We start from the raw sequence: 24,596 nt of genomic DNA, 5'->3' as shown, positions 1-24,596 counted from the left end.
GAAAAGCAGAGATGATATAATCATCAGTTTTGTTCAGCTCACTGCTGTTTTCTGCGTGTGTGTGTGTGTGTGCTGCTTATAGAATAACTCAAACTCAAGTCAGGAGAGGTGAAGGACACACGAGTGCTGGAACTGATGAAGGAGGTTTATTATGGAAAGCAGCGCTTTTACACTGTTTGTTCGTTCTCTGCAGAACTTGCTGGTGAACCACGGATGAAGATGATGATGGTGGGTGCTGAAGAAGAGGAGCAGCGTTAGAGGACGATTGTGTGTGTGTGTGTGTGTGTGTGTGTGTGTGTGTGTGTGTGTGTGTGTGTGTGTGTTGAGCTGATCTTCAATGACTGTGAGCAAATAAAGTGTCTTCAGCGTCTGTTTCTCTCTTCAGTCTCTCATTACTCTGTCAGCTGTCCCAACAGTGACTGTGAAGAGTTGTTCTTCAGTCTGAAACTCTGTTTTCTGATGATCCGCACTGATGAATATGATTAAACTCAACCATTATGGAGATAATAAACATCTTTGTCCACTGCTGTGTGCTTTGAGAAAATGTATTTTTACTGAACATATAAAATCACCATTTCACTATAGTTGATGCATATTTGAAAATATAAATTTGTGTATTTTATGCATTTTGGAACATATAAATCAGTAATATCTCAGTGTAGTTTATGCACTTTGGAACATAAATCACGAATACAGTCGTGGCCAAAAATATTGGCCCCCTTGGTAAATATGATCAAAAAAGGCTGTGAAAATTCATCTGCATTGTTAATACTTTTGGTCTTTTATTTAAAAAATTCACAAAAATGTATCCTTTCATTGGATAAAAAGAATTTAAAATGGGGGGAAATATCATTATGAAATGTTGTCCTCTAATACACAGTGACCACAATTAAAGGCACCCTTTTAATGAATTCTTTCTTAAACCTCCATTTGCCAGTTTAACAGGTCTAAATGTTCTCCTATAATGCCTGATGAGGTTAGAGAACACCTGACAAGAGATCAGAGACCATTCCTTCATCCAGAATCACTCCAGACCCTTCAGATTCCCAGCTTCTCCTCTTCAGTTCTCGTCCTCTCATTTTCCGTAGGGTTCAGGTCAGAGGACTGGAATGGCTATAGCAGAAGCTTGGTTTTGAGCTCAGTGAATCCATTTCTGTGTTGTTTTTTGAGGTTTATGTTTGGGTTATTGTACGGTTGGAAGATCCAAACATGGCCCATTATAAGATTTCTAACAGAGTCAGTCACTTACTGATTTTTTATCTGTTGGTATTTTGATAGAATCCATGATGCCATGTATCTAAACAAGATGTACAGGACCTCCAGCAGAAATATAGGCCCACAACATCAAAAATACAGCAGTATATTTCATTGTACACATGGGGTACTTTTTTCTCTCTGTGTTCATCAAACTCATCTTGAGTGTTTGCTGCTAAAAAGCTAATTTTTTAGTTTCATCGGATCATAGAAGCCATTCCCATGTAAGGTTCCAGTCATGACTGATAAGCTGAATATGCTTTAGTTTGTTTTTGAATGAGCTAGGAGAATTTTTCTTGAAACCCTCCCAAACAACATGTGGTGATGTAGGTTCTGTTTGATAATTTTTTTTAAGGTTTTCTGAACTCGAGACTCAACTATTTACTGCAATTCTCCAGCTGTGACCCTTCTCACCACACATTAGGACGATATAGACACACGTCCTCTTCCAGGCAGGTTCGTAACATTTTCTGTTGGTTGGAAATTCTTAATTATTGCCCTGATGGTGGAAATGGGAATTTTCACTGCTCTAGCTCTTTTTCTTAAAGCCACTTCACCAATTTGTGAAGCTCAATTATCTTTTGCTGCACATCAGAAATATATTCTTTGGTTTTTCTCCTTGTGATGGATGATTAAGGGAATTAGGGCTTTGTTTGCCCTCCTCTTTATATTTCTGTGAAACAGGAAGCCAGAGCTGGATTTCATAATGATATTTCCCCTCCGTTTTAAATTCTTATTATCCAATGAAAGGATACATTTTTGTGAATTTTTTAAATAAAAGACCAAAAGGATTAACAATGCAGATGAATTTTCACAGCCTTTTTTGATCATATTTACCAAGGGGGGCAATATTCCACAACACTACGTTATCTCAGTATACTTTATACATTTTAGAACATAAATCAGTAATATTTAAGTGTACTTTATGCATTTTTAAATCACTTATATTTCAGTACAGTTGATGCATTTTTTTAACATAAATCTCTTAATATTTATGTATTTTTAACAGAAAATTCTGTAATATTTCAGTATAATTAACGAATTTCTGAAAGCAATATTTGCTTTGGCTGTGTGAGATAATAAAAGATCTCCAGGAATTGGCATTAAGATCATTTAACAATCTTTGCATCAGATTTATGTTCAAAAATGCAGCTGTCGGTGATGTTTTCTCTCTCCATCAGTTGATTTTTATACTTCGACTCACTTTTTCTAGCTTGATTTTTGTGCTAAACCTGACACACGTGTGTTGTGTGATAACTGAGTGTTTGATGAAGTTCCTGCGAGAGCTGGAGTCAGTGTCTGGTTCTTCAGGGATCAGTAACAGATCTCTGTATCGTTCTAGAGCCGCGTGTCTTGATTTCCATCACAGACTCACTCTTGTGTTCCTGAGGAGCGGATGCTCAGGAGAGGACTGGCCTGTGTGCTTGTAGTCATGGTAACGCTGGTGGAGACGGATGGAGATAGATGGGATCTGGCGTTACTGGTGTGTCGTATTGATCTCCATCACCACGTGTGAATCACAGAAAGAGAGTTAAACATTGATTCAGACGTGCAGCTGCAGAAATACAGTTTACTCGTGTCACTGAACATATGACTGCGCTTTATTATGTTTGCTGAGCCCATATTAAAATAAAACCAGGATATGAAACTGCTGTCTTGTTTGAAGTAGAATATTAAATGATATGAAGATGGGTCAGAAACACTCAATAAAAGAAAGATCAGACTCTTTCTCAGGAATTACTGCCATTTGTGTCACATTACCAGGAAGAAATCAATATTTTTATTGTTTACACTTTTTTTTTTACTCTGTTATTATTAAAATTACATAATAGAGTTTAGTTTTTTGGCAAAAGGTATAAAAATTGACAAAAATATTATGAGATGATTTTTGCTCAGTTTTCACTGTCATTACAAGGGTTTCTAAACTATTCAGTCAGCTGACCCTCTTGTAATTTTAGTTACAGTTTTAGTTTTTTGTGCTTTTATCATGTATTTAGTTTTATATATATATATATATATATATATATATATAGTTTTTTTTTTTTACATTTATTTCACTTCAGCTTTAGTTTAAGTTATTTTAGTACATCTTTATATTATTTTATTTAAATGTATTTTATTTCAATTAACTTTATTTCAAGTAAAAAAAAAATGAATTTTTTAATGGTTTCAGTTTTAGTTAATAACCCTGTTCATGGTTCTCTGTAGGTTAATGGTCACATGACATGCAGGTGAACAAATAATTATTGTTATTATTATTTAATTATCAAATGATAATCATTATAACAAATAATTAATTTAATTTTAATATTTAATCTTTTTTTCTTTTCTTTTTTTCTTTTTAGTAAGTGTTTAATTTTGATTCTTTTTTCATTTTCCAAAAATGTATATATTTTTATTTGACTTTTAATGGTTTAATTAATTATTAGCCTTTCATCAACCCCAGTTTGTTAAACCCTGATTTATTGCAATGGATTTCAAATGTACTTAATAACTAGTGCTACTTTGCAAGATAAGGTTGCAATTGGAGTTAAAAGTCTAAGACTGTACTGGTGGACCACTAATGTGAATAATAGCTATATATTAACACTGAGAAAATAAATATACAGTAATGCAAAAATATACAGCGTCAGAGACTCTCACTGTGATCATAAAATTCCAGTGAAGTGCAGCATGTTGTTACATATTCATTATATGAGTTCCAGAATATATTACTGATTCACATATTATTGGCTCACAGCATCAGTTTCTTCAAAAATAACTGATGTTCACTTGAAGATCCTATATGGACTGTATCTGCATTCAAATGCCATTTGGATTAAACATGTGACGTGATGTGTGACATCTGCTCTGCTGGAGATATTCATATATCACACATTCATCTGAAATATCACTGGAGCAGCTTTTATTGTATTACTCTCAGTATTACAAGGGAAATTGTAATTTCAAAAAGATTTAATTGAATTTACTTTAATATGGAATTTTTATTCTAATCTCTTGCACTTTGCATATGTCATGAGGAGAGAAAGAGCTGTTGGGTAAAACTTCATTCACAGCCCGAAGCCGAGAGACAGAAGCAAAGTGAACAAATGCAAATGAGTTGAATGAAAGTTTCTCCACAGCAGGTGCAAAATGCCTTCAAACCATTAGAAAATGCAAAAACTGAGCTGTTGTGGATCCACAAACACACACACACACGGCCACAGACGAGTGTCTGTAAATCTGTAAATCTCTCAACAAGCATCTGTCAGAAGGGTGTGTGTGTGTGTGTCCTGTATTTGCATTTATAAGCATGCATTCACCATTACGCCATTAGAAAATCAAATCCTCTGATGGCTTCCGAAAGTCAATGTTATGATCCAGATTTGCTCCTGAAAGCAAGATTGGCTTTTTACTTTCTTTCAGTCTTCCTTTTAAACACTTTAACACTTTTTTTAACGCCGTGTGTGTGATGGAATCTCATTTCACAGCTCATTTAACACTCGTGGAAGCATATTCATGAAAATAAAGCCTCTCCGCCGTCATTTCCATTGAGCTCCGTGTTCTGCGCTCATTATGACCTGTTTACTTGCTTTAGTATAATGTAAAATAATTGGATCCGACTCGTTGCAGTAACGAGTATTTGATGGAGAATAGTTGGGCTGATGCACTGCTGCAGGAAAACACAGTTTGAGTCTCGCTGAACTGTAATCTGCAGGAAATATTCGGCTTAATCACAGTTTGCCTGATAATAATGCAGATGCCAAACCGCAACATGCTCTCATGCCAACAAGCATTACCTGATTATGATTATTATAGCTGGTCTGTCATTATCTCATTATCTTCATAACTTCATATAAACTATGAAGCATTGCTCAATAAAGATGCAAAAAAGGGAATGCATTTAAAATGATGTTTCTGCTCAAGATGAGGACAGATAACAGGTGTGAGAACGAGCAACACGGTCTTATAACTAAAAGGCTATTAGAATAAATCAAATGTATAAATACATACATATGTGCAGCAGCTGCTAACTTCAGTTCAGAATCAATGGCAACAGATCACAGAAGCATTAATGCACAGCAAACATCATTATTCATTTGAAGGTGCCTTACTGTATTCAGATAAATCTCGTTTCAATCAGATGAACTAAAGCTATGATTATAAAACTGATTGAATGAGCCACAATCAAAGCTTTAAAAATCTGTGAAACACATTGTTCAACAGCCTGCAGTTTAGGTAAAAAACTATATTACCTGATGCAAAAAAATAAATAAATAAAATGTATTCTGATTGCTATTATTTCAGAAATAAATTAATAATTAAAAAGGATTTGAATAATAAATTTGTCATGGCACTCAAGAGTTAAATCTGAATTAAAAGCCTTAAATGCATCATGGCTATTAAATTATTTAAATTAAAACATTAAAATCTTTCCATCTGGGATGGTACATTACATCTATTGTTGGCTCGTTGATGATTGCTAAGGATTAAAGCATCTGATAAATGCATAGATGTAAATATTTGAGCAAACCAGCCAGTCAGATTGAGGCTTATGGGCGGGGTTAACAGAAAGTGAGCTGTCAATCTTTATGACATCACCAAATGCAATCAACAGTGTGTGTGTGTGTGTGTGTGTGTGTGTGTGTGTGTGTGTGCAAATGCTGGCAAATATTCAAAGGCTGCAGACAATAAGGTCAAAAGTCAACAATAGTTTACTATGATGTCACTAATCAACAGAGGTCTTGAACTCCAGTCTGTCTGTCCATAAAAAGAACCCAGAACATTCCCTTAATGAAAATCTATGGGATTTTTTGGGATTGTTATTTGACTGCTACAGGAGAACCAAAATACCCTTAGACTCCAGAGGGTTAAAACCATAAATTTCTTCCCTGGAGATTTCTAAATGGCCTAAAATATCCAGGTTTTAACTTTGTTTTTTTTATAGTCTCTCTACAGTCCTCATACATTATATAAAGACATATTTGCATTGATTTTACTGTTCTCTGTAGATCCCGCTTTCTCTCACGCCATGAATGGTCGATTATTTACAATTCCTCCATGCAACTGATCAAACTACTTTTCAGTCATTACCTTCAGCAAGTATGAAAACTACAGGAAAGCAAAGCTAATACCTAGACATTTACGGCTATATAGAAAATCCCGTGAAAAGAGGATCTATGGCCTCCCTAGAAAAAATAAAGCATTTTTAAGTCAGAACAGGCTTAAATACCATGCAACAAACTGATGCTAATATTTTGTCACAGCTTGAAAGCTCTGAAAGAAAAACAGCAAACTGTGTAAGTAAACAGAAATACACCCTTTATAGCTGAGGTAAAGACGTGTGATGTTGCACACATATATGAAAACACTTCCTGCAGCTGTACGGTGGCCTGAGGGCGCCATTTGAGATTGAGTGTCATTTCACATGAAGAGCTGTGAGGAGATGAGAAGCGTGGAAAACAGGTTAACCTGAGACTCCCAGCTGTGTGTGTGTGAGTGAGTGAGATAAAAATACACTAAAACATGTTACAGTATATGTTTGCATTTATACACACAATATGTGAATTATATAATTGAGCATTTCATCTCAGGCCTCAGTGTGCTTGCATTCATCTGGCTTTCTCGTGGTTCTGATTGAACCGCCTCAGGACTGTTTAACACAGAAACCAGATCTCCGCTATGCTTCTGTGGCTTTAGACAGTTATTTGAGGATCAGCTCCACACCTCCAGGTGTAAACAGATGCCGTTCTCAGCTCTGAACCCCAGGTAGAGCTCATCTCGCTGGGGTAAGCAGCCTAAACGTCCCCCTCCTCTGCCGCCCGCCTCGCCCTGAAATTCTCCTCAGAAGAGACACTGTGAGGTACGGAAGATCATTAAAAGTGCATGGACAGTGACTGATTGGTGTTAAATGTGTGTGTGATGCTGCTCTATGCTCCTCTCTGGATTGTATTTCTGTCACTGTTATATGACAGAGATGAATGGCTCTGAGGGTTTGTTTGTGGGGAGTGTGTGTGTGTTTGGAGAAGGCTGAAGTGATGTCTTGGCAAGCAGGAGATAAGTGTTAATGAGCGACCAAAGCTTGTGTCATTCAGACCTGAAAATATAGCCTACAGTACTTGACAAAAGTTTGGAAACATTAAGATTTCTTCAAATGATGCGAGCATTTAAAAAGTTTGGGGTCAGTACTTAGAAGTCGTCACTTATTGTGAAATAATATTTCAATTTAAAATAGCTGTAATAATATCACAAAAAAAAATAACTTAAAACTATGTGAATACATTGTAATATATTCCTTCGACTCAAAGCTGAATTTTCAGCAGCGTTACTCCAGTCTTAAGAGTTCACGATCCTTCAGGAATCATTCTAATTTCACAAGCTTTTACCAGTTTCTCCTAAACACTGTAGGGTTTGATTGGACACACAATCTTTGACATCAGCAGCAAATTAAATAGGAGCTGGGGAAGTGTTCCTCCTGTTTAAAAGTTGATAAGTCTGTTTATACAGCACTGGGACAGTGTTTATATCAATCCACATCTTTGCTCCAGACAGACTGTCAGTTTATACTGACTCTTCCTGCAGGTTATACACTTACACCAGTAGGTGGCGACTTGAAGCACGAGTTAATTAATTCACCCGATTTATTCAAGAATAAGAAAGAAAGAATCAGTGAGTGAGTCATTGAATTTCTCACTCAACCTAGTCCTTCAGAAATGCTTGAATGTTCACTTAGACAAGAAAAGACCATTCGACCAACATATAGAGCAACAACACTCAGTATGTTTACATGGACAACAGTATTCTTATTTTTACACGACTAAGACAATACTCTGATTAAAAATCTACCATGTAAAGATTTTTTATTAAGTAGTCATACTCTAAGTAAACACAAATCAAATTAAGACATGTGGAGTATTCCTAGTCGCATTATCGAAATGCAGTATGCCTTAATCACACTATTACCGTCGTGTAGGACTTTTCACAGCATTTTGCGACAGGATACACACGGAAGTGATCAAACCATTTGAAAGCAAACAAAAGAGAGAATGGCTTCAACACCGGCATCGTCTGTTTGGATGTATATAGCATGAAAAATAATTAACTGCACTTGAAGCTTTCATAAAATTAAAAATGGAACACCCAAACCTGTATATGCCATCATAACGAAGACAAACTATATGTTTATATGTGAATTTCTGGAGGGGACGTCGGTTGGTGTCATCTGTGGGGATGTAATGACATTGTGCCATTAATCAATCTATGTACTATATCATGTAAAATGGGAACATGTAAAGCAAAACTAATGTAAACACCTTAATCATAATATTGTCTTATTTAGAATAAGGTACAAACAGTCAGATTACTGATGTTCATGTGAACGTAGTTATTGTTTTATGTGCCATTTGAGGCTGAAAATGATGAAAATGATGACAGTACAATCACAGATGGAAGTGAAAAACACACTCGATATCACAGCAGTGCAGGATACATAGAAACATGTCACAAACATTGTCAAATCCAGTGATTAGAAGCCAACAAATGTCCTCAGACTGGCGAGCTCCATGACGTTCCCTCAGCTGTTTTGAAGTCCCAGCTGTGTGCTCGTTCTCGTGGTGTTAAACATCTGTGGATTTGTGTGCTGAAGTGACTCTGAGTTCACACAAACAAACAAACAACTACAGAGCAGCAGATTTTGCAGAGCTGCAGAAAAAGGGTGGCAAAAAAAAAAACATGGCTTAAACATTTTTGTGCATAATTTACATATTTCACTTTGTGTTATTTTATAGGTTTGATGAGGTTAGTTTTATAAATAAAAAAGAAAAATTTTTTTGATTGCTATTGTACAAGCGGACCCTTTATTTGTGTTCTTAAGAATCAACAAAGATAATGTCCAGGGTCACAAACACTCATAAATATTTTGCATGCTTATTAGCATGTGAGCTGAAGATGCTAAGCAATATTCATCATGTCTAACTGATCCCAGAGCAACTACAAACATCAGCATATCTCTGTTTTCTGTTTAGCATTCACATTCACTGAGTGCAGCTCCTCAGAGATCTGATCTTAAAAACACATCCGCCAGAGTCCAACCCGCAAGTTCAGATGCGTTCAGAGAATCAACCGTCAGATTGTATCCTAAATTAAAAGATTTATGGTTTTTACCAAAAATACTGCTGTTAATTTATCACTCAGATAAGTTGAGATCAGGGTCATGTTATATTGAAAACCATCTTTATAGAAGTGAGAGGTCATCATCACCACTCTTTTCTCTTCTTTTTAAATGTTCATCTAAGTTGACCTCCCGATCTGATTTCTGAAATTTGTTTCTGTATATGAACAGGATTTGACTGTAGCTTTTGCATTTCCACATTGTGCAGTTCACAAATCACATTTTAAATGTGCAGTCATTATAGAAACCACAAACTTCCGCTTTGCTGGGCGCAGCTTCAGTATCCAATAATGCAAGTTGGCATTTTTAAGACTTATGAGAGGTTCAGGAATGGTTGTTGTCATTGCTGTGATCAGCTGTTCCTGCTTTCAGATCTGCTTTAAGAACATGTATATGTTCTTTTAGCTTTCAATATGAGCTTTTCACTGCCATCAACTGTCAAGTGACTAGTTTGAACAGGACTTGATTGCACGTAAAATTATTAGCACTAGACTACAATAAAATACCTAAGTGAATCATCAGCTGTGGTTTGAATAGCACTGAACATGTCTTCTCCATTCGCATGACTCAATCTGGTTTTAATTGGCCTTGAAATCTGAGAAAGATCTTTTAATCAGTGAAAATGAGACGCCATCTGAGGAGAAAAGCTCAGAAATGTTTGTTTGTTTCAAAGCACCAGTCGTCTACTATTCTGGTGTCATGGTCTGGCATACTAAAAGAGGGATGAAATTAAGTTAAAATGGAGTCATATTCAATAATGAGGACTGATTTGTTCAACATTATGACGAATTCATAATGTTTCTCAAATGCTAGTAATTGTTTCACTGTGGGTTTATGAAAGAATAAAGACATTCAGTGAACAAGAACTGTGGCATTAAACAGAAAAAACAGAAGCTCAGTGGGAAAAACCCGTCTTCTGCTTGAAAACACTGTGGCATGGGACACAACAGAAGCCCTTCTGAGAAAAACAGCTGTTTAAAGGGAAATCAAAAATCATGCTCCTTCAAGATATAGTTACATGACTCCAACGTCTAAAATACTAAGCCTAAACAATACAATTCAGATATGTTACTCAAGAATACAAGAGTTTGAAACAAAACCTCACACCGTGACTCCAAAAATAGACTCATGATGAACTTAATATGGGCAGCTGTAGCGGCGATCAAAAGCTCTGTAACCCGAGTGGAGGATGTTGTCTCCTCAGCTGAGCTGATGGAATTAGACGTGATTATAGAGTCTCAAAGGAAGCCATCATAGATGTACATTCAGCGACTGAGGTTTTGTCTCAGCCACATAACAACGATTCGGCAAGAAACTGTGTGTGTATGGATGTGCCCAAACTTTTATAAGGTCTTTTATAAGGTAGAAGACAATTACGCGGTCAAACGAGTGCCTTGGAGTCTTTAACAAGCTCAGCTCCAGCCACAATGCAAAGGACCGTAAACATTAAAGTGTCCAAGGTCAAAAGCCAAAATAGTCAATTCAAATTCCGCGAGACAATAGGCCGAATGTAATCTGAAACCAAGAAGGCAAGCACAACTACTCTCAAACCAGAAAAGAAGGCTTCATCTCGCAGCGTTTCCATACATGACTTCACAGTGCGTAAGAGACATATGCAAAGTATTTAACAGCTGAAATCACAAGAAACAGGTGAATAGAGTGTCGCTTTGTTTAAAAAGTGGTGGAGAAAGTTTGGTGAACAGACATGCTGGTTGTCGAAATAGCACAGATGTAGCACATATTATTAAGGTTTTGCAACTTTTTAATGTACTGCTTCAATAAAAACAGGTGAGTTCAATAGATCAGTCATTTGCAAGCTGAAATGTACGTACGGTTTGCTTTAGAAATATCCAAAAATCATTCAAACAGCAATTTTAGGGGAACAATAATTCTTGTCAACTAATTCAAGTAGTAAACAAAGTGTCTCATTTAACTTGATAACTTCTTTCCAACATTTTTCAGTTCCAGGATTTTGTACATTCTAAAAGAAATAAAGTTTCCAAAAGTGTTTTTTTTTTTTGTAGCAATGTCATAGACGAACCATTTTTGGTTCCCCGACGAACCTTTCAGTGAACTCTTCTTCATGTCAACAGTTATAAAGGATCTTCATTGAAACCTTAGATGCCATTAAAGAATTTTGAAGAGCGTAGATCAGTGCATAAATACATGGATCAGCAGTTAAAAGTCCAGAATGACTGGTTGGTCGAGTGGGAATGTTTTTGTAGCTTTGAATGTGGGGGGTTTCAGGTTGCATTCCAGGCTATTATAACCTTTTACATTATATAATTGACCAAAATTGCTCTGTATGTAAGTGTATGTATGTCTTGAACTTGCATTTAGTTTTGTGAACATATAGAACATATATGTTTATCTATATGCTGCTATTGCTATCACTCAGCAAAACATTAAAACTAATCCAATTCCTGAATAACAATCAACTTAAAAAAAAACAAGAAAAAAGAAGAAGATTCCTCCTCATTATAATAATCACCCCCTCCATCAACTACATCATAGTGTGGTGGGGACAAAATCAGCCATTGCAACTAAATGACGCTTGTGCCTCTGGTGGTGTGTGGATGTCTGTATGACACCTGTGCAGAAAACAGAGTTGTTAATCCCCTTATGGCAGCAATCTTTAAGTAGTGATATGTGGTGGATGGTTGTACTGACATGATCTGGTGTGTGTGTGTGTGTGTGTGTGTGTGTGTGTGTGTGTGTGTGTGTGTGTGTGTGTGTGTGTGCGTGTGTTTTAATAGCTTGTCTAATCTCATCCCAGCAGGGTTGCCAATCCTTGCCATGTTGCTGTGCCTCTAACAGGATTCAGAAGAACAGAAGGTCAACACTTTACTGGGTGATGACCAGTCGCTGAGTGCACATGCTGAGGTAAATTATATTACAAAATAACTTATTAGTGCGGTTATGTTGTGCTTGATGTTGTCATTTATCAAGTTCCCTGAATAAATAAATTCTTGCAGTATACTAATGTTGTTTTATTATGTGATTATCCAATATGAGCACAATTAATCTGTCCAGATCTGACCTCTATACAAAGACATGTCATCAAGTGATTTCCTTTTCCAGGCTAGTACAAACACTTTGATGTGGCTTGGAGAGAGGTTTTTTTTTTTTGAAGACATGAAAGAAAGACATTAATCATATGAAATCCAATATCAGAGTATTTGTTGAGATCTGACTTTATTGCAGCTCCAACCTTTGTAGTATAATGTTTTGTTTGAATTATTTATATTGACAAATACTTATATTTACATGCTTGCTTGCATTCACACAATGTTTGTGAGTCTGTGGAGTTGACTTGCATGCGTGAGTGTGAGTGATGTCGCCACCAGCGGAGCTTTTGTTCTGTATTCAAGTAATCACATGCTCACACAAACACACCAGTTTGTACTTAGTTAACTCCATCACATTATTGCTATAGGAATAATTTCAGAGAGTTTTATGTTAAAAGATCATGTTTCCGCTGTAATGATTTGTGTAAAAAATCTGTAGTTGAAAATAAAAAAGGTTCTGCATTTTTTGACTAATGTAACTTACAGTAATTGTAACACTGTTGTGCTATATTGTGTTTCAGCACTGTTTGTTGTGTATTTTACTGTATTGTATATTGCATTTTATGTTGTACTAATGCATTGTCAATGTTGGGATAATTCCTCTACAGCAAATTCCTCCAATGTGCAAACTGATTTGGCCAATACACTTTGGCTTCACAAAGAAAGTTTTACAGTGTCCGTGGCTTTACACGCCGCGAGGTGGCGCTCTAGAGCAGCGTCCGGGCGCGCACCTCGCGCGTAATGATCGTTTTGCCAGCGCAGTCAGTCCTCTCGCGCTGCTCAGATCGAGGCTGCTCTTCTCCTGAACGCCGAGCCGCATTCCAGTCGCGCCACGGAAACGGGATATTTTGGCGAGTTTGGGAATTTAACTATGACTAGGACATGCAATCCAAGGATCATTCGAACGTGTAAGTGCCTCACACGAATTACCCAATCTGTCTACGTTAAAATGGTTAGAAATGCGAGTAGAAATCTTCATGGCAGTAGTTTTGAAAGGCAGGATCTTGTTGCCCAGCTCTGCGTTGAGACGTGACTCGTGTAGTGGGTAAATTAAGCATTGCTGTGGTGTTCAAGTGTGGAAACCAGAGTTTGCCTTTTACACTATCCGAATACCGTGGATTATTCTGTACAAAACTATAAGAACCCGGCGTTCAGTTGTTGCCGTAGACTGGATTTTGAGTATTGATCACATTTTGCGACTTTGTAAACACTTTGATGTCTGGTTTGCTGGAACCTGGTGTTGGAAATGTGTTTTCACACAGTTCTCTTACAAGAGCGTAAACCCTGGAATGAAAGGTTGGGAATATATTACCGATTACATTTCCTCAAACGCCTCGGTTGAATGGCAGCGTTAAAGTAACAAAACGTATCGGTTTTCGTTTACTTGATCCGGTTTGTGTACTTTCCAAAAAACACGTTGTAGAGAGTTCAACAAACTCGGGGTCGTGGCTGACTGCGTTGTGTCAAAGCATTTAGAGTCCAGCGAAGAACAACAGCGAGCGGCATGGTGAGGAATTGTTCTGGTAGGGTTCGGTCAAAGTTACTGAGAACGGTAAGAAACTGACATCCCATTGGCGTTTTGGGCGATTCTCACGTAAATAAAGACAAGGGATGCGTTTCCCAACAGCGCTGTAAGCTTAAGTACATCGTAGACCAATTGAAACCAATAGAGCTACGATCAATTTAGGCTTATGATGCTTTTGGGAAACGCAGCCCAGGAACGCTGTGTAGGAACGCTCCGATTTGAAAATCGTCTCGGAACCATATGTTGTTAAAGGGGCTTTTTTAAAACTACCCCTCCTGTTTCTCCACCCAGATGCACCCTAATCTGAGAGGACCACATGTTGCTTTGGTAAAAATCGATTGGCTCTAATAGATTTATAAATTATTAGTAACGGTGTGTTGCGTTAAAAGGGGCGTTAACAGCAGAACTGGTTATGGAAGCTGTTGTTGCGGCGCACTCTGAAGGTTCTGTCTGTCCGTGGGTGTGTATAAGCGCCTACATAAGCTATTCATTTTCTTGGTCTTCATTAGATCTGCATTTATGTGATCCTGTAAGGGGCTTGAACCCCATTTGCAAGAAGTTGACAGACCATGACCGCATCATTTGCTCCTACATGACCCTAGTGAGCTCGCGCAGGCTTTTTAATGAACACTGACTGGCGGGGTTTTGGTTACTGGTGTCTCTAAAAGGGTTTAAGAAATAGATAGTAGTAAACACGATTGGTCTCGACATCTCAGACGACTATTCATGGTCCTGTCTTCTCTATTGCTATCACGACGTGACGGTTAAGAGCGTGACGGACATTCAGATGTTTCCTCAGGGCACTCCCAAAACAACCTAACGGGGGTAATCTCCTATGAAATAATTATTATTAATATTATTATTATTATTAATAATAATAATAATAATAATAATAAGCACTTCAGGCCCCGTAGGTCAGCGAGTTAAAGCCATCTCCCTCGTTTGGACGTGTATTATGAATATGATTCATATCTGTGTAACGTTAACCAAACCACTTAACGGTCATGTTGCGGTTGAGTGACTTTTATTACCTCATTATTAGATTTCCTGGATTCTTAATGTTGTACGTGTGTCAAATAATTTCGATTGTCAAATGCTAAATAAGGACTTTTAAACGTGTTATCAGGTTGAAACCCTCGTCTGTAAGCATTTCCTATTAAAATTAGCTAGAGTTCGAGGTCTCTCAGACCCGTCACAGTCTAGAATACGAAACTGATGTAGTGTCGAGCAAACTTTACCTCAGAATTGAGACCTGTGACCTTGCGAAGTGTGTTTTTTTACCGTGAAAAATCCTTTATAGAGATTCGCGCCGACAGCATTTGTGATGTGTGGAGTTTGGAATGTGAACTGGCCCGCGTGCTGCTGTAGAGCAACAGATGTGCGCATGCGCGAAGGCTTCCCCCTCCTCACTGGCGCGACTGGTTTTACTCGGACCCAAAGCACAACTAACGACCAAGATTAGCTCCTTTACCAAAATAGTTTATCTCAGCAAGACAAAAATGATTGAAAATAAATTGCGACGAGCGGGAAAAATAATTACGGAGCGAAGGATACAAGCGCTGCAGTAAATTGGGCACAAAGGGAAAGAATTAGGCTATTGTTTTTGTTATAGATTATTATGAGTGGGAGATGTGAAATGAATTTGGCCAAATTAAAGATTAATGAACGTGTGGGGGAAAGAGAGAGAGAAGATCTTCTTGGCAGACTGGCTGCTAAAATTTACTGTACTAGTAGGCTACTGTTGGTGTTATCAAATGGTAATAGATTTGATTTCATGGTATGGTAGGTTCTTGCCAAAAACCCGTGGTGGTACCATGGCATATTTGGTACTTGTTAGTGATAGTGTGTCAGCTATGAGAGTGTGTCTTTGTGTATTTTGTGCTCCTCTTGTGTTGTCAACATTCCCAGGCTGCAGTAAGAGAGCTCATAATTGTGGCATTCTGTGGCCCATAGCTCACCCTCTGTGTTTGACTTCTATTTAATAATCTCTCTCTGCGTCCTCTGCCATTCTGTCTCTGTCTCTCACTCTGTACTGGGGTCAACGCTTGTGTGCTGCTTTGCCAGTCCATAACGCAACGGTTTCAGGACCTACAACTTGACTAAAAGAAGTCTTTAGGGCTTCTTATGATCTAAAGGTCTCTTGTGCTCTATTATAAGTTGTGTTAGTGAGTTATGAAAATATTGTCTCTGTTTCAGAGGATGTGACTCCAGAGACGTATGAAGGCTCTCAGGCAAATCAAAGTAAATTTTAGTTAGACGGATTAACAACCAGCTAGTGAAGTCAACTAGTTCATGTAGTTTATTTTTCTTATTTTAGTGTTGATGTTTTTTCTAGCTGTGTTTTAACTACCATGTTGTGATTTAGCTGTAAACGTTGTAAAACCAACCCAGGAAAGTGGGAATACAGGACTACTTCTTTGAAAATTGCTTTTTACATTCATGTATAGCCAAATTTATACTTCTGCGTCGAACCTACGCCGTAGGCTAAGTGTAGTATGTGTACTGCACGTCGTCGCGGACAGCGACGCAGAAGAGGCTACGCCGTAGGTCCGGTGCAGAAGTATAAATCAGCCTTAACTCATGTTTGTTTTTTAATTTTTCTCATATCCCAATCTTTTGCTCTCTTGCTCTGTCTCGCTCCCTCACACACACACACACACACACACACACACAAACACACACTCATTTCCTACTTGTCCTAAGGCCAGTGGTGATATTAAAAAGCATTTAAAAGGCCTGGCTGTTACTGTGTTTGTTTAAAAAGCAAACAGCAAGAGGTCTTCTTCACACAAAGACACTGTTAACTCTGTCCCAACCCTTCAGGCCGTGACTGCACAGTTTGATAGACTGATAAATTGTACAATATTTGCCCATTTTGAGATCATCAACATTGGCTGATAACTTTACCCACTTGGCTTTACCCACTAGACTTGTTGATGGATAATGGCCAATTTTGGGTTTCAGATTTTTTTAGTCAATTTTGAGTCAATTTCTGCATGAATGTTTACATCCCAATTGCAATGATTTGTATTTGTGACCCTACATCCCATACATATGTCCCTTTATTTGACTTTGTCCGCCTCATACTCTAGTTATCAACCCATATTGGTCGGCTATAGTCAACAAACCATACTAGATTGATATCATGCTTCAGAATGCAGACAAATGTTTCACAAACTTCAGTCAAGGACTCTCAATGAGACAGCAGTCGTAACAAACATGTATTTTGACCTTTGCGGTCTAGCGTTTGGGTCTGTTTTTGTAAATTACTCATACCTTTTGAATTCTGTTGATATGTGGCCTTTGCTTTGAAGTGCATTTGCTGTACTTTTTAAAGTGCTTTGAATCAAAAATGTCACAGTGCTGAAGTTTGGTAGTCAAGACAAAATTCGATCCAGAACAAGAAAAGCAAGCATTTTCAAAGTTTCTTTAGTTTGAAAATTTTATCACCTTCAGTAAAACTCAGCAACGGAAACTAGCTTTCAGTGGGATGTGGTTTTTCCTTTGGATGGCATGTGAACACTTTGAGTTGGCAGCTATACATTATTAATATCCAGCTTTTTCCAGTTTTATTTTCATCTGCTACACTTTTAACTTCTTCAAAGGGCCTCCATTCTCTCTCTCTCTCTCTCTCTTTTCCCTGTGTGACATCTGTTATTTAGGATGAGTTGTTTCTCAGGAATGGCCGACAATTGCTGTGGTTACACCCCTACAAGAATACAGAATCCCTTATCACACTTCAAATCAAAAGAGTGTCACAGATTTGTATTTGCAGTGCTGTCGACTTAAAAGTTGCACAGCTAATCGTAGAGCTCACAGTTTTGTTTGTAATGTTGTCGACTTAATGTTGCACAGTTTACACAGCTTATCGTAGAGTAGGTGCGTCTGTGCTGAGATCATCCTCCTGTAATTCAGTTCTTGCACAATCTCATGCTATTTGAGAGAGCTGATACTTAACTATTTCGGCAGACAATGTGGAGGAAGGATATGCAGTTGGTTTGTACAAAACAAGTAAAAAAATTACAATTGAGGCGGTGGTTGGAGAGACGTGGGAAGCAGCTCGCTGCCACTTTGGCTTGTTTTTTTGTTTGTTTGTATTTTAGCTCCTGCTTCCCACTGCTTCACCCTCTTCTCCGGATCTGTTTTGCAATTTCATTGGCTGATTGCTGGTATTTTGCTTGTTGTTGATAGTGTGCACATCTGTAGCATCTGCGATCCTTGGCAAATGCAATGAGCTGGCTGCAATTTGGGGGGTTTTTGTTGCAAACTTAAAGCTAAACTGTGTGACTTCTTCACCACTAAACAGAATCGTGAAATAACGACTTTTAAACCGATAGTCTCACCTCAAACTCACGTCATTGGTTTGAGTCAGACTGAATGGGCGTCTCAAACATAGGATGGCGCCACAGTGATTATGCTTTTTCAATTAAAACATATCACATGGTTTACTTTAAATTGTCTCTGTATATTAAGCTGGAATTAAAGTACTGAAAATTTCTCACACTTCAGCTTTAAAACACAAAAGGACCTTTGTTGTATGGCATTGGCTAGACTTTACAGCTCTGTGTGAAGGACATTCATGTTGGCTTAAACTAGTCCTTTATGTTGTCAATTGTGTCAACAGCACAAATGACATGAGTTCATCCTGTCAGAGAATGAAAAGCGAGCAGAATCTGAAATAATGAACGAATCTTCATGCTGTGATTTTGAGCCGTGCTTGTATTGTACTGGAGTTTACTGCTGTGGGAGTGCATATAGATTGTGATTCAGATAGGAAATGGTCATGCATCCATATGGCTGATGCTACATGGTTTCTCTCTCTTTGTCAACTTGACTTCTCTCATCACTCCCACTCGCTCTGCTTTTTCTCCCCTTTCCTCTGGTTGTTTTCTTCTGCCCTCCTCGCATTGCTCATCTTCTGTGCGTGTGTGTGTGTGTCTGTGTCAGTGTTTGGATTTGTTTCTGGTAAATGGACGTGGTCCAGCCCCGAACTGTGATTTGTTTTTCCTTTAAATACAGTCAGTGGCTAAAGCAGCAATCAGGAGGACTGGCCTCTCCAAGAGTTTTTCTTTTTTGCTCAGTGTTTTCTGATTGTTTTTACAGTGCAGTGCTTTGATTTTTCAAGAGAACAATTTTGTTGACTGCAGTTGTGAATTGTGAGGTGAATTTCAATCTGTGACTGATCAGTAATTCTCAACTAATGTGTTATGACCCAAATATGGCTTGTAGGTGTGGATGGCATGAAACAATTCCTATTCAGCCTATTTCATGTTTAACGGTTTTATGTATATCACGTACTCTTGGATTTAATCTTTTTGTCAGCTCGTTTTCTTTCAGTTTAGTTGATCATAGGAGTATCCTTTTGGAACTGAACTGAGTTTAAGCTAATTGATTTGAGGTTATGCACCTCAGTTTTTGAGTAAAAAAAAATCATCATTTTAGGATAATTTTGGCAATATGCACTGAAAAACTGGGATGCATAAGCTCAGATCATTTAGGCCTACAGTCAGTGAGTTCCAGAAAGAAATACAAAACCTGTGCTAACTGAAAGAAAACAAATTGATGAAAATGATTTTTATTTAGCATAATGAGAGATTTACATGCAATTGTTGGTAGGCCGGTTATTTTTGACCTGAAACACCAACAAGGCGGGAGAAAAATGTTTTGGGAAGTTGTTTTATTTTGTGTGAGCGAAGTCAATAAGTTTTAGTCCAATGCAGTTATATCATCTAGCATTTTTGGGAAAAACACAATCCTCTCTGGGTCAAAATCATCAGAAAACATGAATGTTAAAGATGCTTTTGATGTTCGATGTATAATCAGGATCCTTAAGCAGAACCAGTTGAAATCCGCTGCGCTACAAACACCTTCAGAATCACAATCGCAGCTCTGTTCTCCCTTGTGATTTCACACAGAATTGCATTCTCTGCGTGTTGCACACACACACATGCATTCGCTCAAACACACATTTGTCTTCCCTCAGTATTGTGTGCTGTTCTCCTCCTGCAGTTTTAACCGCACAGCCGTTTAAATAATTCAGCATCTTAAGCTCAGCTTGTAAATAATGCGAGCCCACATATTGCACTGCAGCGAACTCTGTTTAATTTAATACAACTCAGTGCATTCATAATTTCAAAAAGCCTCTTTAATGCAATTGTTTCAATTATAAATGACACATGTACACACACTGCAACACGTAGTTTTAATTATAACGTGCTCCAGCGAGAACTAATGAGATTTATTTCCTTCAGTGAGTTATGGCGTTGTTCAAACAGTTTTCTTCCCATGAGCCAATGCGTCCGTGCTCTCTGCTCTGTGTTTGTCTTGTTTGATTGCACTAAGTGGTTGTATATCTAGTGCTGTTTTATTAAAGGGTTGCACTATATTCAAATTCCCTTTTTGTTTTTTTCTGCAATTAATTCAGTCCCAACCGCTCTGCAGTAATTCACCCACAAATGTAAACTCTGTCATCGTTTAGTCATTCCCCATTCTGTTTTCTTTTTCTGAGTAACACAATAGGAGATTTTCGGCAGAATGTCTGAGCTTCTTTTATTCATGCAAGAAAAGATTTTTGCGCCTAAAACCTGAACTTGCATAAAATGTTAACACTGTTCCAGTACTGCTGCCTTGCAAGCACGTTACAGCGAGAGCTGAAAGCAGCACTGAGGATTATATGCATGCAAATGAGCGCATTAATGCTGTTTGCATTTTGTCTGTAGATTTCAGTAGCGCTGTGTGTTTGTATGTGAGCTACTGTCTCCTCATTTAATTATTAGTTAGCTCTGTTTTACAATCTAGTGAGCTGTCTACTGCCTACATAGTCAGCTACCTTTTAAAAATACATCTGAGATGAAAAAATCATAAGTGACTGATTTGTAACGCTTTATATTGGCAACAATTCATAGAAATGAAATTCCTCTTGAGAAATGCATGCTGGAGAGACTCGATTCACTGGTTCTAAGAATATGCATTTTACATTTAGATTTACATTTATGCTTTTAGCATTTGCTTTTATTCAAAGCAACTTGCACAAAAAGGAAACCAATCTTCAAATCGTCAAATCAATCTATACAAATTTGTCCAACCATTTTTGTGGGGACAAAACCCATTAGAAGCATGTTGCTAACCAAATGATGCAGTTCTCTAGCTAGTATAAAAATACATCGCACACATATTGGGTAAAATTGACTATATTATTGGTATTGAATGACTTGTATGATGATTTCTCCCATTTTGTCCACCATTATGGATGTTTGTTTTTTCACCACTGATCTCAGCACAGTGTTTTCAAGGATTGCCTTCTTCGTGAAGAATGCATGTGTTTCTGGCATGAAATATAGGATCTTATTAGAAGGCGGCATAAATATTCTGCATACCTTCATGGCATATGGTAGACTTATAAAGCTTTTAAATGCTGCCTCGAGAGGGTTTTGGAGCAGGGCGTGTGTGTGTGTGTGTCTGCGATGGCCAAAAGCTCTCTTAGATTACAGAATGACTTTTCCTTCTAATCCTTCAATCAGCGTATCTGATATCAGAGAGGCTGTTGTGTGCGTTGATAGTGTAATCTGTGAATTCTGTACTGCGTTAATGTTGTCATTTCACACTTCACTGCACCTTTTAAGGAGCCTGTTTTCACATTACTAACATTCCAGCAGCGTGAGATGAAGAAACAGGCATTTGCGTGTTTTTGACCAAAGTCTGACTCTTTTATCACGCCATATTACTTCAATTTCAGATCATGGTTATGGTATATATAAAGATATGGTTATATTAGCTGGAAATTCAACCACAAAATGTTTTACATATTAAACAACCATGGAATAGTGCCTACATTTGGATAATTGAATAATTGTCTGCTTTATAAATGAAAGGCTGTGTATCTCATTTAATTATATTCCTTTTTTTTTTACTTGGTAGACACAATCCAACAGATAAGGTTAAGCAAATTAATACACAAAATAGTTTTCTATGGCATCGCTGCGCGAAAACCACTTGGGAACCTATATTTTTTAAAAGTGTAGACTATATTTTTTACTTGGTATGGGATTTTGACCTTTTTTTTGCCCAATATACACCACTGGTCAAAGTTTTAGAACAGTAATATTTTTGAAATAGTCGCTTCTGTTCATTAAGTCTGCATTTATTTTATTCAAAATACAGCAAAAACATTGTGCAATATTTTTTTACTATTTAAATTAGTTGTTTTACGTAAATCGTAATTTATTTCTGTAACGCAAACCTGTATTTTCAGCATCATTACTCCAGTCTTCAGTGTCACATGATCTTCAGAAATCATTCTAATATGCTGATTTGCTGCTCAAGAAACATTTCTGATTATTATCAATGATACACAGATTATCAGTTATCAGTGATTCATTTTTTTTAAAAGATCCTTTGATGAATAGAAAGTTCAAAAGCAAACAGCATTTAGCTGAAATGTTAAGCTTTTGTAACATTATAAATCTTTGCTGTCACTTTCGATCAACTTATTGCATCTTTGCTGAATAAAATATTCATTTCTTTAATTTTAAAGATCGAAAATTCCTACTGACCTCAGATTGTGAACAACAGTGTATAATGTTACAAAAGATTTCTATTTCAGATAAATGCTGCTCTTTTGAACTTTCTATTCATCAAAGAATCCTGAAAAAAAAAAAAACTTGTATGCAACTAATACCAAAATAAATAACAATCAGAAATGTTTCTTGAGCAGCAAATCATCATATTAGAATGATTTCTGAAGATCATGTGACACTGAAGACTGGAGTAATGATGCTGAAAACTAGCAAAATTACAGTTTAACAAATTTTCACTTTAAATTGTAATAATATTGTACATTTTAACAGAATGAGTATTTCACAATATTACTGTTATTGCTGTGTTTTGGATCAAACAAAAGCAGCTTTGGTGAGCAGAAGAGACTTCTTCACAAACACTGGTCAAAAAAAACCCAAAAAACTTTTGACCAGTAGTTTAAACCATAGTGTAAACTGTACAGCAGACTCTACAGGTTCACACATATCTACCATCACAGTGTGTTTCCATGGCGCTGCTCAGTGATGTGTGTAACAGTGGAGTGTCCCACATGAACATGCCGCCCCTGACCCCTTCAACAGCCCCGCATTCATCCGTCTCTCTGCCGCTCATCATTCTCTCGCTCTCACTCTTTGTCTTCGCTGCTTTTGTGTTGGTCAGAGGTCCGGAGAGTCTCTGGTGCATTGTCTGCAGAAGGGGGAATGTTTATCCCATGCGAGCGGCTGATGCAAATGAACGCCGAGGCCAAACTACAACAACGGTGTTAATTTGAGCTTAACCCGTTGAGCTGTGTGAGAGGCTGTTCATCTTGTCAAAGAAGGTCATGGAGATTTGTTGGTTATTGTGGTTTTTGTAAGAAGTGGGATGTTGGTGGACAGTGACTCATCGTGTTTGTTGAGATGCAAATCTTTTTTTAGATGCACAGTTTTAATATTTAATTGTCATAATTTAGCGTTTGTGCAGTTGTTGCATATAATATATTTAAATTAAATTATTGCATTTAAATGTAAGTTATGCTACATTTAAATATTTAAAAGAAAAAAACTAAAGAAACCCTTTTTCTCCTTTAGAGACACAGTTCACGATGGTACTGGTGTCATGAAGTGGGTGTTGTAGAAATAGATGATTACAGCGGAGTTTGATTGGTCACAGTTGTGTTGTATTGTGTGCTCTCCAATTCTTTTATTCCCAGTCATTGATGAGTAATCAGATTTCATTCATACACGTAAAGAGTGTGTGATTGGATGAATGAGTGATGCAGGAAGCTTTCCCACCCTGTTGTTTTCTCTCTCTCTGGTCCTCGAGCGTTTCTCACGGCCGGGGGAATGTGGTGCATCTGGTTGGATGATCTGATCTGGGATTGTCCCAGTTTACAACGGTGCATATTTCTCTGGCTGTGGCCTGCTCGCTCCCTCCTGCGCCCTTCGGCTCTCATCGGACGGGTTTCTGGCTGGCGTTTGGCCGGCGTGCAGGAGATTGTCCCGGGCCGCTTGGCTCGGTGAGTGGAGAGGAACGGGTCGTGCCAGCCAGACGCAAACAAAGAATCAGACCAGATCTGTCTGTCATTGGCGGCTGCTCTACAAACACACAAACACACCCGCAGAAACACGAGCCGTGTGGAGAGCTGGGAAACTCGTCGAGCTGCTGTTCTGGTCAACACTCTGCTGGGTGTTTACACAGAGTGAGACGAGCTTATTATTGATTGATTAAACTGACTTGTCTGCAGTTTTGTAGTAGTCAGACAGAATAATGTTTGGCTATAGTGTTTAAAGATGATGTGCGTGTTTCTGGTTGTCGGTACTGAAGAGAGAAACACTGTGACTGATGTTTTATTTTTAAAACAATTGATCTGTTTGTTTTTAGCGGTTACACGTCAACTTCTGATTCAACCAATGGCGTAAGTTTGGGGCGGGACTACCTGTTTCTTGACCAATTGGAAATTTTCAGAAAAAAACATCGATTGTTTTTGCAGTTGTGTCTACTTCACCTTTAGAAGGACACTTTGAAAACAAAATGGGAGTTTTGTGGCCTCCAATCCACTGTATTTAGGTGTAATAATTTATTT

General features: G+C 37.8%; 1 protein-coding gene across 1 annotated transcript in view; it reads left to right on the top strand.

Annotated features, from left to right (window-relative positions):
* The first annotated feature begins 13,246 nt into the window (after positions 1-13,246).
* LOC109053297 (plexin-A1-like) overlaps positions 13,247-24,596 on the top strand; it is a 38,461-nt gene continuing 27,111 nt past the window's right edge. The window contains exon 1 of the mRNA XM_042725206.1: positions 13,247-13,379. The gene's annotated coding sequence lies outside the window, so the exon portion shown is untranslated. The remainder of the gene's footprint in view (positions 13,380-24,596) is intronic.

This window comes from Cyprinus carpio, chromosome B6 (genome assembly GCF_018340385.1).
Source record: "Cyprinus carpio isolate SPL01 chromosome B6, ASM1834038v1, whole genome shotgun sequence".
NCBI lineage: Eukaryota > Metazoa > Chordata > Actinopteri > Cypriniformes > Cyprinidae > Cyprinus > Cyprinus carpio.
This window is presented reverse-complemented; position numbering and strand designations above follow the sequence as displayed.